General features: G+C 40.1%; 1 protein-coding gene across 2 annotated transcripts in view; it reads left to right on the forward strand.

The window, feature by feature from the left end:
- CUNH9orf85 (chromosome unknown C9orf85 homolog) overlaps positions 1 to 17,512 on the forward strand; it is a 190,243-nt gene that overhangs the window by 78,738 nt on the left and 93,993 nt on the right. For both annotated transcript variants that reach the window (XR_008956832.1, XR_008956833.1), the window contains exons 3-4: positions 12,919 to 13,050; positions 15,140 to 15,309. The gene's annotated coding sequence lies outside the window, so the exon portion shown is untranslated. The remainder of the gene's footprint in view (positions 1 to 12,918; positions 13,051 to 15,139; positions 15,310 to 17,512) is intronic.

The following is a 17,512-nucleotide window of genomic DNA, read 5'->3' on the forward strand; positions in this document are numbered from 1 at the left end:
CCATACCAAGTGTTGGCAACGATGAGGAGTACTAGAATGCTCACGCATGTTGGTGGGAATGTAAAATGGGACAACCACTTTGGAAAACACGTTGGCAATTTCTTGAAAAGGTAAATGTATACTTACTCTATGGCTCAATCTTTTCATTCCTAGTCTTTACAAGAGAAATGAAAGCGTATGTCCACACGCAGTTGTTCATGGTGACCTTATTTATAAGAGCCTAACACTGGGAAAAAAACCAAAATGTCTGTCAACAGGCGTAAGGACAAACTGGTATTCCCATGCAATTGAATACTACTCAGCATTAAAAAGGAAGGAACTATTGATACATGTAATGATACAGATGAATCTCAAAATGGAAGGAGTGGCATAAAAATGTACATGCTGTATGATTTCATTTATATAGTTTTTAGAAAATGCAAACTAATCTACAGTGACAGAAAGCAGGTCAGTGATTGCCTGGAACAGGAGGGGACCTGGGAGGTTTGGGAGGACTAGTCACAAAGCAGCACAAGGAAAGTTCTGGTGGTGATGGCTATGCCTGTTATCTTGATCATGGTGATTGTTTCATGGGTTTGTATATAAATCTACACTCACCAAATTGTACATTTTTTTTTAAAGATTTTATTTATTTATTTGACAGAGACAGCCAGCGAGAGAGGGAACACAAGCAGAGGGAGTGGGAGAGGAAGAAGCAGGCTCCCAGCGGAGGAGCCTGATGTGGGGCTCGATCCCAGAACGCCGGGATCACACCCTGAGCCAAAGGCAGACACTTAACGACTGCGCCACCCAGGCGCCCCTGCCAAATTGTACATTTTAAATATATGCAGTTTGTAGTATGCCTATTACAGCTCAATGAAGTTTATTTGTTTTTGTATATTTCTGCTTATAACCCAATCCGGGAAGAAAGATTGGCTGGGTTTGATTAAGCATCTGGTAGAGGACTTTCAGATCACTGAAAGCTTGCACAGTTAGGAAGAAGTGAGAAGGGAAAGGAAGGAAGGGTGCTGTGTGCCAGGTATCTTTATAGGGATTTCTGTTTTTTGTTTTTTACTTCCTCTCATGTAAGCCTCATGTCAGTCCTAAAAGAGAGGTGATATTATCCTTTTTTTTTAAATTTTTTAATTTTTAAAGATTTTATTCATCTATTTGAGAGAGAGAGAGACAGAAAGAGTTACAGAGAGCATGAGCGGGGAAGAGAGGGAGAAGCAGGCTCCCTGATGAGCAGGGGAGGGGAGCCAGCCAGACGCCCCTAGAAGAAAGGAAACTGGAGTTCAGAGAGGAAAAGGAGCCTAAGGCCATCCAAATCTGCTTCATGTTCTTCTGCCTATACCATGGTGTCTCTCTCAAGCCAGAGTTAAATGGGCCTCCTATGACAGATATAAATCAAAGTAAAGATTTGGGGAAGGAGATTGCAAAAGGAGAGAAGCAACTCCAACAATGGTGAAAGGAACAGCTATGTTCAAGAAAGAGTGGGCAAGCCAGCTTGACCAAGCAAAAGCATTCGTGTGGGAAAGCAGAGTCAAAAAGACTCTGACTGGTGAGCAGTCAGATTTTTGAAGGCCCTGAACTCCAGAACAGAAAGTTAGGGTTTCGTCCCATAGACTGGGGATCTTAGCGAATAGCAGGACTGACTTAGCCATTACGCATTAGGCACAGTGCCTGGGACCCATGATACATTCAGGAGTCCACGAAAACGTTTTAGTTTTAATTTATCTCAAAATGAAAAGAAAAGAATATATAAAGTGAATCCAGGTTGGACTACATACATATCTTTGTAATCATGCAGTTTTAAAGTATATGTATATATTTAATACAGTTATATCTATTTTTTCTGATGGAGAAAGAGACCTACGAAGGCCAAGTGCCTGGGGGCCCATGATGTCACAGTGTGGTCCTGGATATGAGTAGGAGGATTCAGGAATGACCTCAAAGTTTGGAAACTGAAAAGTTTACACCGAAAGGATAACCTTGTCCTTGACTGAGATGGCGCGATCAGGAAGAGCAGTTGAGGGGAAATACTGATGTTCTGCTGAGTTAGAGGCTGATGCAGAAATTCCGGAATGTACTGATAAGGATTTTGATCAGGGTGGTGGCTTCGGGAAGAGGAGAGTTCCTTTGAATTTCGGTCTAACTGGGATTGACAAGAGAGAGTTGAATATGAGAAACCACCTTGGGAATTTCCCATCCTGGCAACTGCTGAATGAGCCCAGGCTTCCTCTCATTGCCGTGACAGGAAGAAAGAGGTTGAGAGGTGGCTTTCACTGAAGGGAGTACTGCCTCATGGACTCCCAGGTCATTAACTCGAGCCTCTCTTGTGTCCCTCAACCCACCTCGTTCTCTGGGGTCCTACAGCCTTATGTACGTTACAGTTCCATTTATAGAGTATTTGAATTTAACTGTAATGTGAAGAACACAAAATCGTAATAATGTTAGCAATAACAGTTTTTATTTGTAAGATCTTTCAGGTGCAAAAGTATTTTCTAGTTAGTGTTTTATAGGATATAGCCCCCAAGAGATAGGAGAGGCAGACGATTTCCCAATACACAGGTGAAAGAGCTTGTCAGAGCTTTGTCACATCATATCCCGGGGTGCCTGGGTGGCTCAGTCAGTTGAGTGACCAACTCTTGTTGTCAGCTTGGGTCATGATCTCGGGGTCATGAGATCAAGGGCTGTGTCGAGCTCCATGCTCAGTGCCGAGTCTGCTTGAGTTTCTCTCCCCCTCCCTCTGCTCCTCCCTTTGCTCGCTCTCTCATAAATAAATAAATAAATAAATAAATAAATAAACAAACAAACAAACAAACAAATAAAATCTTAAAGATTATATCCCTTGACTCTCAGTTCTCTTTCAACCCCACCACTAGCAGTCAGCTTAGATTTAGTTTAAAGGGAGTTGAAGTCTTCATCACTTTGTAGGTTACAATTCAATTGTATACCAACAACTTTTTATTTATTTATTTAGGTAATCCCTACAGCCAATGTGGAGCTTAACCTCATGACCCCAAGATCAAGAGTTGCATCCTGTTCTGACTGAGCCAGCCAGGCTCCCCCCAAAAATTTCTTTTTGGACAACCTTGCCCATTTGTCTTGGAGTTGCTGTCTACCCTAGAGTGTACTTAGAAGCAACTATATCTCTTGCTTCTCCCCCTTCTTGATTCTTTCTGTTGTGTCTATCCTGATCTCTTTGCCCTTGCTCTGTTTCCGCTCTTCCTTTCTTCCTCTCTCCATGGCCCCTCATTCCCCTCATCTTTCCCCTCTTCCTTCCTCCCTTTTGTGTTCACCCTTGACATTACTTCTTCAGTATTTGTCTTAGCTTCATCATCATTCTGTCTCCTGCATCTGCATTTTAACAGCTACAACGTCATGAAACAGCCCTCCTATACTTCTTTCATGCTTACAAAATAAACTTGCATGTCCAGTGTAAATCCATAAACTTTTTACAAGTATGTGTTCAAACAATGGGCAAAGGGGGGGATGCCTGGCTGGCTCAGTCGGTAGAGCCTGTGACTCTTGATCTCTGGGTTGTTAGTTCAAGCCCCACATTGGGTGGAGAGATTACTTAAAAATAAAATCTTTTAAAAAATGGGCAAAGGACACGGAGAGACATTTCACTGAAGAGGATATTTGGATGGCAAATAAGCACAGGAAAGGACGTTCAACATCATTAGCCATTAGGGAAATGCAAATGAAAACCCCAGTAGGATACCACCGTGCATCTGTTATAACAGCTAAAATAAAACGTAGTGACAATACTAAATGCTGGCAATGCTTAGGAGAAACTGGATCTTTCACACATTGCTGGTGGGAAGGTAAATGATACCCACTCTGGAAAATAGTTTCTTAAAGTACTAAACACGCACTTAGTGTATGAGTTATAATCATATACCTGGGCATTTATCCCAGAGAAATGAAAATTCATGTCCACACAAAACTCTGTACACAAACGTCCCTAGAAGTTTTATTTGTCATAGCCTCAAACTGCAAACAATCAAAACGTCCCTTGATAAGGGAATGATTAAATAAACATGTGGTACATTGATACCATGAAACACTACTCCACAGTAAAAAAGGAACATACTGTTTGTACAACAACTTAATGGATCTCAGGGGCATTGTGCTAAATGAAAAAAAGTGAATCTTAAAAGGCCACATGTTATACAATTCCATTGATATGACATTCTTAAAATGACAAAATTATAGAGATGGAAAACAGAGTAGTGACTATCAGGGGTTAGGGATGTTGTGGGGGGAGATGGTGGGTGAGATGATGAAGGAGTAGCATAAGGGAGAGCTTCGTATCCTGATTTCAGTATCCTCTTGCTTCTCCCCCTTCTTTATTCTTTCTGTTCTGTCTATGCTGATCTCTTTGCCCTTGCTCTGTTTCCGCTCTTTGTATCCTGATTACAGTAGGGTTACATGAATCCACACGTGATAAAATGGCATAAAACTGTGCCATTGTATAGTGTAGGGGTACCTGGGTTGCTCAGTCAGTTGAGTGGCCGACTTGATTTTGGCTTAGGTCATGGATCTCAGGGGCGTGGGACTGAGCCCTGCTTTGGGCTCTGCGCTCAGTGTGGAGTGTACTTGAAAGATTCTCTCCCTCTGTCCCTCTGCCCTCCCACTCGCATGCGTTCTCTCTCTCTCTCAGATAAATAAATCTTTTTTAAAAAAAGAACTATGCCATTATATAGTACCAATGTCCGTTTCCTGACTTTGTTATTGCTTATATTATACTATAGTTACATAAGATGTAATTATTAGGGAAGACTGGATGAAGGCTACAGGAGACCTTGACTCCGTTGTTTCTACTATTTTTGCAAGTTGCTGTGAATCTATAATTATTTGAAAATAAAAGTTTAAAACGGCATATGTTAAAAATTTTAAATATGCAATTGATTCGTATGTTTCAGAAACCAAAAAGTATAAAGCAATGTACAATGAAAAAAAAAATCTCCATTTTATCTCTAAAATCCATCAGCTTATTATGTGTGTCAGTCTTGGATCCATCACGAAATAGATGGCAAGCTCAAGTGGGATAGCCGAGAAAGTTCTGATGGAGGGACTATGTATAGAGTTTTGTGCATGGTTAAGGAAGACCAACCAGTAATGATCAGGCATGCCAGGACTAGCAGAAGCAGGTTGTGGGGGAAACATGTGATTGCTAGGGCTCAAGGTGCAAAAGTAGGGAACAGTTACTGGAACTAGAAAGGATTTTAGCAAAGTGCTGCCCACCAGTATCTTTGGCTGGAAAATAGATAGCATCCATCATACTCTTCTGCCCTCCGTTCTCCTGCTTTACCTCCCTTTTGCCAAATCCAGCCCAGGGCATCTCTAAAGCGTAACATTCAGCCTGCTGGGCAAGAGTTGGGGGGAAGGTTGAAGATTAGAGGTGGGGGAACAAAATCAAGAATATCCAGCATGGCATTCTTCTAGAACTTTTTTATTTGCCCACAAAGGTAGTAGATTCTTGTTCCTTTCCCTTTTATATACAAGAGATACTGTATTATTATTATACATAACATATATGTAATCATATATTATTATATAATACACATTGTTCTGCATCATGCTTTCTCCCCCACTCAGTTTATCTTAGAGATATTTTCAAATGGCTTCAAGAATAATTCCCCATTGATCTTTGCAATTGCATAGTATTCTATTATATGCAGTTGTATGTATCATAATAGTCTCCTGTGATTGATGTTTGGGTCCAGTCTTTTGCTGTCACAATAATACAATGAATAGCTCTGTATACATACGTCATTTTAAAGGTATGTACTTGTAGGTGCAGGATAAATGCCCAGAAATGGAATTGCTAGATGAAAGGAATTGGCATTAGTAATCTTGATAGTGACAAGCAGCTCTCCCCTGGGGTTGTGTCCATTTAAACTCTTACCAGCAATCTAAGTGTTCATCTTCCTATAGCCTTACTGTTACTTTTTTGCATTTTTGCCAACCTAATAGAGGAAAAAAAATAGTATCTCAGGATAGTTTTAATTTGCAATTCTTTCAGTATGAGTGAGGTTACACAACTCTTCATTAATTTACAGTCTTTTGTACTTCCTTTTCTATGAATAGTTTGTTTGTATTCTTTGCCTTTTTTTTTTAAACCTGTGTGTTAGTGGGCTTTTTTTTTTTTTTTTTGATTTCTAGGAGCTCTGTAAATATTAGGGAGATTAGCTCTGTTTCTGTGATATTAATTGTAAAGATTTTTTCAGGATGTAATTTATCATTTATCTATTTCTAATATGGTTGACGGTGTCATTTGTTTTTTTGACTTTACTTATAATCTCTCCCTACCCACCACACACACATGCAGAAGCTTTTCTTTGCTTTTTTAATGTAGTGAAGTTTACCAATTAGCCAATTTTTTTTAATGACTACTAAATATAGCTAGTAAGGTTTTCTTCGCTTCAAAGGTATAAAAAAGTTCCCATGTGTTTTCTTTTTAGAACTTCTTATTTTACATTTAAATCTTTGATCCGCTTGAAATTTCTTAGAGTAAGGTGTAAGATATGGTTCCAACTTAATTTCCAGATTCCAATCTTTCCTCCACACTTGGGGGCCTTTGAACTTCTCTCTGATCATCATCAGGGTCTGGTTTCAGCTTTAGCTAGATGTATTTCTCAGGTGGTCAAGTTCAGTCCTCTTAGATTAAGGTTGGCTCTTTTTTATTTTTTGTTCTTGTTTTATAATAAAAGATCTTATTTTTAAGAAAGATTTTATTTTATTTTTGAAGATTTTATTTATTTACTTGACAGAGAGAGAACTCAAGTAGGGGGAGCACCAGGCAGAGGGAGCAGCAGGCAGAGGGAGAAGCAGACTCCCTGCTGAGTGGGGACCGTGATGCAGGGCTTGATCCCAGGACCGTGGGATCATGACCCGAGCCAAAGGCAGACGCTTAGTGACTGAGCCACCCAGGTGCCTCGAAAGATTTTATTTTTAAGAAATCTCTACCTCCAGGGGTGCCTGGGTGGCTCAGCCGTTAAGGGTCTGCCTTCGGCTCAAGTCATGATCCCAGGTTCCTGGGATCAAGCCCCTCATCAGGCTCCCTCTCCCACTCCCCCTGCTTGTGTTCTCTCTCTTGCTGTCTCTCTGTCAAATAAATAAATAAAATCTTTAAAAAAAAAAAAAAGAAATCTCTACGCCCAAATTTACAATCCCCAGATCAAGAGTCTCAGGATCTACCAACTGAGCCAGGCAGGCGCCCTGGCTGGCTCTTCTTTTGGACCCAATACCTCATCCCTTAACTTACGGAGAATTTTTTTCCCGGATAATCTGAATCAGCTTGTGATTTTTTTTGTTTGTTTGTTTGTTTTATTTTGTTTTGACCAGAAGCATGAAAAATTACAATGCCTAGGGAGCAACACTTGCTTCCTGAGCTCTCTTGAGCTTGCAAGCAGCATCAGATATCATCACTGGCCATGTAGCATTTCTAGGATTTGTAGATTGAGAATGTAGATTGAGAGAGTCATAGTTGGGTTTAGGGGTGTGGCAGTGGCCCTAACTGCCTCAGAAGAGGTTCCATAGTTTTGGGTGACCTCTTGGTTGGTCTCTGACTCTCCATGGTGGATGGGAAAGTGTGAATAGAGGAAGCTGGTCTGACATTTACCTCCTTCCTGCTCATACCCCTGTACACAAAGCAGGGGTTTGCCGCTGGCCCCTGTGCTGATTGATCTGTGACCATTTGCTACCGGTTGTTAAATATTTTTAATATCCGCCAACCCCTCCATCTCCAGTAGAGTCTTTGTTCTACTTCTCTTGGCTCTGGAGTTTAGTTTCAGAGGTCATAACTTGAACCAGCCAGGGATGGTTTCTCAATCACATGATATTTACTGAAAATTGGGATCTGCCCTACCTGATGATGGATGTTTTTATTTTGAGGTCCTGTCGGGACTTTCTGTCTTTTTGTAATTGTGTCTTCATGGGCATTTTAAAGGTGAGCCAGAGGGATGATTCAGCCAAGTGTTTTCTAGCTGCCTACTTAACCAGAAGGAATTTAGAAGCAGGTTTTACAACCAACCCCTGGTAGTTGTATCCATTTTTTGGTTCATCTTCTCTAGAAGTTGGTGTGCTAATAACATTCATTGCTTATCCCCATTGTAAATAGTATAATGATTTATTAGATTATTATATTTTTGAGCTCAGAAACAGTGGCCATAGGAGAACCAAATACTGGAAAGTGTTGTCTCTGTGAGCTTGTGGTCTCCTAGAGCCATGGGTTGTAACTGGGGGGCTGTCAGGATCACCGGTAGCTCAAAGGCCCAGATGCCTCGATCTTACAACTCCCAGTCTGGCCCTCCTGGCAGATGGCTACTTGAGAAAATGGGGTAGATGTCTGACAAGGGACAAAGAAAGACTTGTCTACTTAACCTACTTACTGTTGTTAACCCAACCTCATCTGATAGGGTCCCTCTCTTTACTCCTGGTGTTTCAGCCACACCAGCCTTTGCTGTCCCTCAAACACATTAAACTCATCCCCACTTTAGGAACTTTGTATTAACGACTCTCGTGCCGTGGGACAGCACAGGACGTGGTGCTCTAGCTCTTTGCCTACCCAGCCCCCTCTTCATCTTCAGGTTTCGGCTTAAATATCCCTTCCTCAGAGAGGTCTTCCCTGACCGCCTTATCAAATGTCCTTCCCCACAAACCCTACATTCATCATCCTGTTTTCTTTCTTTTTCTAGCATTCTTCAAAATCTGTAATTCACTCATTTACTGACTTAATCGTTGACCATAGTCTCCCACTTACTGTAGGCTCCATGAGGGCAGGAGTCCAGTTCCCCATGGTACCGCAGGTCCCTGGCATGGTGTCTGGCGTGTGGTGGGCCCTCAATAAATGAGAAATAAAGTGAATGGATGAACTCACCAGCAAAGATGTACTATGATCCTTTTGGAAACTGAATGGTAGCAATTATGAGGAAGATAGGGCATATGATTCGTGTTTTAATTTAAAACATCTTTAAGCAGATTAGTTTGGTAATACCAGTGTACGAGGCAGGAAGCAATTTATCTCAGGCCAGTGGGGGAAATGGAGTCTCATGAAACATGTGGAAAAGAGGAACTCATCATGAGATTCCACTTAGTCATCTCACCTGACCAGGGCTCTCTTTTATATATTATAATATTGTTTTACTTTTCATGATTTTTGTTTTTTTAAGAGAGAGAGAGCATGAGCAGGTGAGAGCGAGTGTGAGGGGAGGAGCAGAGGGAGAGAGAGAATCCTAAACAGGCTCCACAGGCAACCTGGAGCCCAACACGGGGCTTGATCTAACAACCCTGAGACCATGACCTGAGCTGAAATCAAGAGTCAGATGCTTAACTGAACGAACCACTCTGGCACCCCACCTTTCATGATCTTTGAAATAGATTTAAGTGAATTGTTAATGATTTCCTGCCTTAAAAAGAAAAAAGTGAGGGGTGTCTGGCTGGCTTAATCAGTAGAACATGTGACTCTTGATCTGGGAATTCTGAGTTTGAGCTCCACGTTGAGTGTAGGGATAACTTAAAAAATAAAATCCTAAAAAAAAATTTTTTTAAATTAAAATTAAAAAAGAGAGAATCCAATTTATTCACTAATTTATAGTTAGAAGGTTCTGGGGCTTGCAGGCACTTTCGACAAAGGTATTAGTAAAACAATTTCGAGAATCTTAAAATTAAAGAGTTTTTGAACTGGATGCATTCTTAGAGATCATTTCGTTTAACTCTTTTATTGGGAGGCTAAATAGTAGAGTGGAAAGAGACACTGGGTCATAGACTGCCCCTCAGGAGCCCGTGTGACCATCAGCAGATAATTTAATCTAATGGATCGGTTTATTTTTAAATTTTTTTCAAGTTGTGTTTTTACTTTTTCCTTCCTTCCTCCCTCCCTTCCTTCCTTCCTTCCTTCCTTCCTTCCTTCCTTCCTTCCTTCCTTCCTTCCTTCCTTCTTTCCTTCCTTTCTTCTTCTTCTTTCTACACCCAATATGGGACTTAAACTCTTGACCTCAAGATTGAGAGTCACATGCTGTCCTAACTGAGCCAGCCAGGTGCCCCAAGGGTTCACTTTAGATCATTCTTTTTAAAGATTTATTTATTTGTTTTAGAAACAGAGTGGGGTGGGGAGGAATAGAGGAAGGGGGAGAGAGAGAATCTCAAGCAGACTCTCCACTGAGCGTGAGCCCAACATGAGCTCAATCTCACGACCCTGAGATCATGACCTGAGCTGAAATCAAGAGTTGGACACTTAACTGACTGAGCTATCCAGGCGCCCCCACTTTAGATCATTTAATCTCAGGATCATTTAGCTCAACTGTAAACAGGGATCAAATTTATAGACTGTTTATTGGTTAAATGAGGTAAATGATAAAGTGTTTAGCACATCAGAGGGCCGCAGTAAATGGCAGCTAATCAACATTATTTACAGATGAGAAAACTAAGAAATGAAAAACAAAAGTTAAATAGAATGTGACTGGTATATTCATATTAAGTCAGGTATCACAGAGCAGTGTTCCCTAACTAATGGTTCTCAACTGCGGCACCTAGGGAAACTTAGCAAACCCTGATGCTGATGCCCCAATGCAGAGTAATTAGGTCAGAATCTCTGGAGTTGGGATCCAGGAATCAGTGTTCTTTTTAAGCTTCACCCGTAATTGCAATGTGTGGCTGTGTTTGTTGTATTCATTTAATATATGAATTTCCAGACTCAGTACCAAACCCGCTGTATTAATTTGTAGGGCTCTCAGGACAAGTACCACGATTGGGTGGCTTAAACAGAAATGCATTGTCTCATAGTTCTGGCATCTAGAAGTCCAAAGTCAAGGTGTTGGCAGGATTGGTTCCTTCCGAGAGCTGTAGGGGGAGGATGTGTTTCAGGCCTTTCTCCTTTGCTTGTAGATGATTGTGTTCTGAGTCTTCACATCATCTCCCCTCCATGCATGTGTCTGTATCCAAATTTCCCTTTGCATAAGGATACTAGTTATTGGGTTAGGGCCCACCCTAATCACTTCATTTTAACTTGGTTACCTCTATAGGGACCCTATCTCCAAATAAAGTCACATCCTGGGGGACTAGGGGTTAGGACTCCAACATAGGAATTTGTGGAGGTGTTGGGGAACACAGTTCAACCCATAACACCCATCAAATCAAAATCTCCAAGGGAAGGCCTGGGAAACCTGTTCGGCAGTCAGGAAAATCTGGGAAATGTGGGCGTAGGACAAAAGAAAACACTGAAAATGCTAGCAGGAGCCAGGTGGGCTAAGAACCAAAACTATTCGAAACTCAGACCCTGAAGAGCATAAACTCAGGCCCAGCAGATGTCACAGGACTGAGGAGTGCAGCATGCCTGGTCCTTAATGTTCTTTGTTTTTTACAAAAAGCTGAAAACCTTGATTTTTATTTAGAAGTTTTCTGTAAGTTCAGTGCTCTGGAGTTCAAACAAAATGTGTCTCTAGGGGCACGTGGGTGGCTCAGTCAGTTAAGCCTCTACCTTCGGCTCAGGTCATGTTCCTAGGGTCCTGGAATCAAGCCCACCTTGCTCCCTGCTCAGCGGGGGTCTGCCTCTCCCTCTCCCTCTGCAGCTCCCCCTGCTTGTGCTCTCTCTCTCACACACACTCTCTCAAATAAAGAAATGAAATCTTAAACAGAACAAAAAACAAAACCCCGAAAAACAAAATATGTCTCTAAGCTTGATTTAGCCAGTATTTTGCATATCTTTGGGTTAGAAAGCAGTGGGTTTTTCTGCTGGGCTTAAAAACCATTGCTGGCCACTGCTTAGTGTGGGGAGGAGGGGCTCAGGGAATGGGGGAGGAAGGGAGAAGGGTCAGTTTGGTCCAGTTATTCTGTGATGATCACAGCAACTGGATCCCATAATTGACTGATTAAATCAGCCGGTCAACAGTTGCCTTAGGAGAATTTTCTGGGTGTTAGTAACTGCGCTGTACTTTAAGTCATGATTGTGAGTTTCGAGTTTCTTTAGAGAGGACTGCTCTTTTCTTGGCCTGCTGTGTTTTGGGCTGTGGTTTCTCTCCTCTCATTACTCTGGGTCCCCCCAGTGTTTTTAGTCTGACTATCTGTATCCCCTTTTCTTTTATCTTGGGAGCTGTTAGAAATTGGTTCTTTTAAAAATATTCCTTTCTACAGTTATAACGGGATTTCAGACAGGATGTCATCTTTGGAAAAAAATATTATGAAATGTTAAAAATATAATGAACAGCAATATACACAAAGTGGTTTAACACATGAAATGCTTCTAGTACCGTTGATGTTGCTGGGTACACCCCAATCCAGAAGGAGCCACTTTCTGAATTCATGTTCTGTCATCCTCATGCTTCTTTATAATTGTTTCCTATGTCGACACATCCTTAAATTATACACACATGCACACACACACATGTGTGCATATAGAGTATGCATGCGTGTGTATAATATAATACATAAGTATAAATATATTATATTATATATTACATTATTATATTATGAATAACATATATATTATCATTTTGCCTGGTTTTATACTATATAAAAATGGTATAATATTGTACACGTCTCTATGTAACTTACTGTTTTTCCTGGTTTCATTCCTTTTCACTGCTTTCAGGGTATTCCATTTTATGAGAATACCACAATTCAATGCTTCAAAATTTTATCAACCTAGTAACTTCTGTAACCTAATAACTTTTTTTGCCTTAAATTCTATTTTTTGGATATTACTGTAGCTACAACAGGTTTTATTTTTGTTTGTGTTTGCCCATATATCCATATATCTAGTTTTCAATTTTATTGCTATCAGTTTTCTATGTTCTTATGTCTTAGGTTTTTCTCTTCTGTAAAGGATAGGATTGGATTTTTGAATTTTTCAGTCTGACAATCTCAGTTTTTCGTTTTGTTTTATTTATTTATTTATTTATTTATTTATTTATTTATTTATTTATTTGGTAGGCTCCACACCCAGCATGGCGCCCAGTGCAGGGCTTGAACTCATGACCCTGAGATCAAGACCTGAGCTGAGATCAAGATCGGATACTTAACTGACTGAGTCACACAGGCACCCCAATCTCAGTTTTTTAACTGGTAAATTGGATTCATTTATATCTTTTTGTGACTTCTGATATATTCGACTTTATTTCTAACTTTTCCTTTGCTTTCTCATCCTGATTTTTCTATATTCCCTCTTTTTTCCATTATTGCTTTCTTCCGAATTTACTGATTTTATTTTTTGAACTTTTTTTTTGGGAGAGTGAGAGCAAGAGAGAACGTGCATGGGGGGGGGGGGCAGAGGAAGAAGAAGAGAGAGAATCTTAAGGAGGCTCCACACCCAGCAAGGAGCCCAATGCGGAGCTTGATCTCATGACCCTGAGATCATGACCTGAGCCAAAATCAAGAGTTAGATGCTTAACCAACTGAGCCACCCAGTGTCCCATTTCTGAATTTATTTTTAATAAATAACTTTACTTTTTAAAAAAATAGTTTAAAACAATTTTTAATAAAACTTACTTTCTTTTGTTTTGCAATTTACATACTCATTTCTTTTTCGTTTCTTTTCTTTTTTTAAAAAATACTTTATTCGTAAGTAATCTCCACATTCAATGTGGGGGCTTGAACTCACAACCCCCAGATCAAGAATTGCATGCTCTACCAACTGAGCTAGCCAGGCACCCCTCATTTCTTTTTCTTTAATGAGTAGACTTAATTATTTTTTCAAACAGTCAGATATGCAGAGAAAATTTTGTAATATCTTACTACTCAAAATATGGTTCATGAGCCAGTAGCATCAGGCATCCCTTGAGAGCTTGTTAGAAATGCAGGGCCCTACCCCTGACCTACTGAATCAGAATCTGCATTTGAACAAGATCTCTGGTTGATTCATTTGTACATTAAGTGTGAGAAGCACTGGTTTAATGAATACCTATCTCCTATTTTTAACATATATTAATATTTTGCCATAATTGCTTCATATATTTATATTTTCTTATGTATTTTAAAGTAAATTGCAGAAAGTATGACATTTATACTTTAATTTAATAGAGAGCTCTTAAAATAAGGACATTTCTACATATTCATAAAACCATCATCATACTTCTTTTTTAAAGATTTTTAAAAATTTATTTATTTATTTTAGAGAATGAGATAGAGTGCACGTGTGAGCACAGGGAGGAGCAAAGAGAGAGGGACAAGCAGATTCTGTGTTGAGCGTGGAATCTGGTGTGGGGCTCCATCTTAGGACCCTGAGATCATGACCTGAGCCAAAATCAAGAGTTGGACGCTTAACTGACTGAGCCACTCCGGCGCCCCAAACCATTATCATACTTAAGAACATTAACTGTTATTTGCTAATATCACTTAGTACCCAGTTAATATTCTTTCTGGTTAGGGCTGTTTGGTTACTCTTAATTGCAGTTCTTTCTTCGAGATAGTATGAAGGTTTAATTATTTCCTTTTAACCCTTAAAATCTTAATATGCATACTTAACAAAATCTAAGTTAGTATCTCTGCTCTTGGGTAGAGTCAGTGAAGTGTCTGCCTTCGGCTCAGGTCATGATCCCAGGGTCCTGGAATCAAGTCCCATATCGGGCTCCCTGCTCAGCGGGGAGCCTGCTTCTCCCTCTGCCTGCTGCTCCCCCTGCTTGTGCTCTCTGTCTCTCTCTGACAAGTAAATAAATAAAATCTTAAAAAAAAAAATCTCTACTCTTTTCTCCCAAATTCAAAGACCTTGGACTTTGCCTGACATACTATTTTTATCAGGGTTTTAATTCTATCTTTTTTTGTTTTGCCTTCAAATTAGACTTCATTATTACTGATTTATATAGTCAGTCTCTATATGTTTATATGTATATTATATATGTTTGTGTGTGTGTGTGTGTGTGTGTGTTTATAGAGAGAGAGAAATAGAATATATTTTTAAGTAATCCCTAGACCCATCGTGGGGCTTGAACTCAGGATGCCTAGATCAAGAGTTGCATGCCCCCCCAACTGAGTTGCATGCCCCCCCCAGCATGTTAGCCAATTTCTTTATCCCTCCCCCTATTAACTTCTGTCTCTTGTGATTATCTTCCATCTTTAAGAATGTCTTTTATGTCTTTTAACGTTTCCCTAGTGAGGGAGTCTTCTGATGGTAAGCAATCTTTTTTTTTTTTAAAGATTTTATTTATTTATTTGACAGAGAGAGAGAGACAGCCAGCGAGAGAAGGCACACAAGCAGGGGGAGTGGGAGAGGAAGAAGCAGGCTCCCAGCGGAGGAGCCTGATGTGGGGCTTGATCCCAGAATGCCCGGATCATGCCCTGAGCCGAAGGCAGATGCTTAACGACTAAGCCACCCAGGCGCCCCTCGTGGTAAGCAATCTTAGTCTTCATTTCTCTAAGGAGGAAGAGTTTTACGGAGTATATGGTTGTGGTTGAGTATTGCATTCCAGAGTTATGGTATCCAGCCTGACACTCATTGTGTGACTTCCTTCGGTAGGGTCCCTCTTTTGTGTGTCCCATGCTGCTTTCTCTGTTGTGATTATTTTTGTTATAACTCCTCTGCTTCATGAAGTGCACTCCACAGTGGCATCTTAAATGAGGGGCATGTGAGGTAAAGTTTTGGAGCCCTTGCATGTCTATAAGTGCCTTTATTTTACCCTCTCACGTGATTTGTAACTTGATATAAAATTTGGCAGTCATAGTTCCTTGAACATTTTAAGTAATTGTCCTAATACCTTTCACTATAGCTGTTGAGAAATCAGTGTCCTTTTGATTCCCCGTCCTTTGTTTTTCCTCTCTGAATATGGTTAGAATCTTTAATTAACGTTGTTCCTCCAAAATTTTACTACGATATGCTGGAGGTCTTTTCATTTATTTAAATCAGGTGAGCCCTTTCAACCTGAAAACTATGTTCTGTATTTTTTTTTTTTTTGGATATCAGTTTTTTGATTATTTTATTCCTTTTGTTTTATCTGTTCACTTTTTCTGTGACTGCTGTGAGTTACTTGATAGGTATTTTTGATTTTTTTCTCTTGGTCTTTTGTCTTTTCTCCCTTATTCTGTCTCTTTATCTTTTATAGTTCTACACTCCAGGAGATTTACTTAATTTTGAGTCCAGCCCTTCTATTGAATTTTTAAGAACTCTGATTTTTCAAGAACTTTAAAATTTTTTGATTCCTTTTTCATAGCACCCTGTTTAGTTTTTATGGATGAAATATATTCTCTTGTCTTGCTGAAAATAATGATAATATCTAAAAAGTATATTATTCTGCTTTGTACATTATACCTGTTTTCTGTGGATTCCTTTTCTGTATCTTTGTTTTGGGCTTCTATTTTTCCTGCTTGAAGCTTTCAACAAATGTCGGTCTACCCTTGATTCATAACAAATAGCACATTCTGTGAAGGGAGTTTGAGAGGAAATTAAAGAATAAAAAAGATTTTCTTTGGTATTTTGAACTAAGCACCTAATTCTTGATTGTCCTTCTTTCAACTTCACATATTATCTTTCAACCAACCTTGACTTTTTTGTAATATGACTATGTTTTCTGTGGGTGAATGTAAATTTAGGCATAACCTTGTGGGAGATTTTTTTTAAAAAGATTTTATTTCTTTTTTTTTTTTTTTAAAGATTTTATTTATTTATTTGACAGAGATAGAGACAGCCAGCGAGAGAGGGAACACAAGCAGGGGGAGTGGGAGAGGAAGAAGCAGGCTCATAGTGGAGGAGCCTGATGTGGGGCTCGATCTCATAACACCGGGATCACGCCCTGAGCCAAAGGCAGACGCTTAACCGCTGTGCCACCCAGGTGCTCCAAAGATTTTATTTATTTATTTTTTTTTTAAAGATTTTATTTATTTATTCGACAGAGATAGAGACAGCCAGCGAGAGAGGGAACACAAGCAGGGGGAGTGGGAGAGGAAGAAGCAGGCTCATAGCGGAGGAGCCTGATGCGGGGCTCGATCCCATAACTCTGGGATCATGCCCTGAGCCGAAGGCAGACGCTTAAACTGCTGTGCCACCCAGGTGCCCCGAAAGATTTTATTTCTTAAGTCATCTCTACACCCAGCATGGGGCTTGAACTCACAACCCTGATATCAAGAGTCGCGTGCTCTATCGACTGAGCCAGCCAGGCACCCTCCTTGTGGGAGGTTTTTAATAGTATTGACTAGGAACAGATATTTCTTTGTCTTAAGTTTTGAGGGCCGACACTCTGCCCATACATACTTATTAGAGCACAAGACTATGAGTTAGGAGGACTGGGTTCTACTTCCTGGTTCTTATCGTGAGATCATCGGTGAATCTGAACCTCAGTTTCCCTGTGTGTAAAGTGAAATCCATTTTCCTCACTGCACCATTAATGGGGATCAAATGTGATAAACCGATTGTCTTCAGTCATGAGTCATCAGTCTAAGTGTTCTTCCATCCCTCCATCCCAATAAGACCTGCAAGCATGACACTTATTCCCCAAGATGTTATTCTGTCAGAAAAGGTTATTTTTGGCTGAGGTTGGCCAACAGCTGCCACATTTTAATTTATTAAGGTTTTTTTGTTTGTTTTTGTTTCCTAGCCTGG

This window comes from Ursus arctos, unplaced genomic scaffold, assembly GCF_023065955.2.
Source record: "Ursus arctos isolate Adak ecotype North America unplaced genomic scaffold, UrsArc2.0 scaffold_33, whole genome shotgun sequence".
Taxonomy (NCBI): Eukaryota; Metazoa; Chordata; class Mammalia; order Carnivora; family Ursidae; genus Ursus; species Ursus arctos.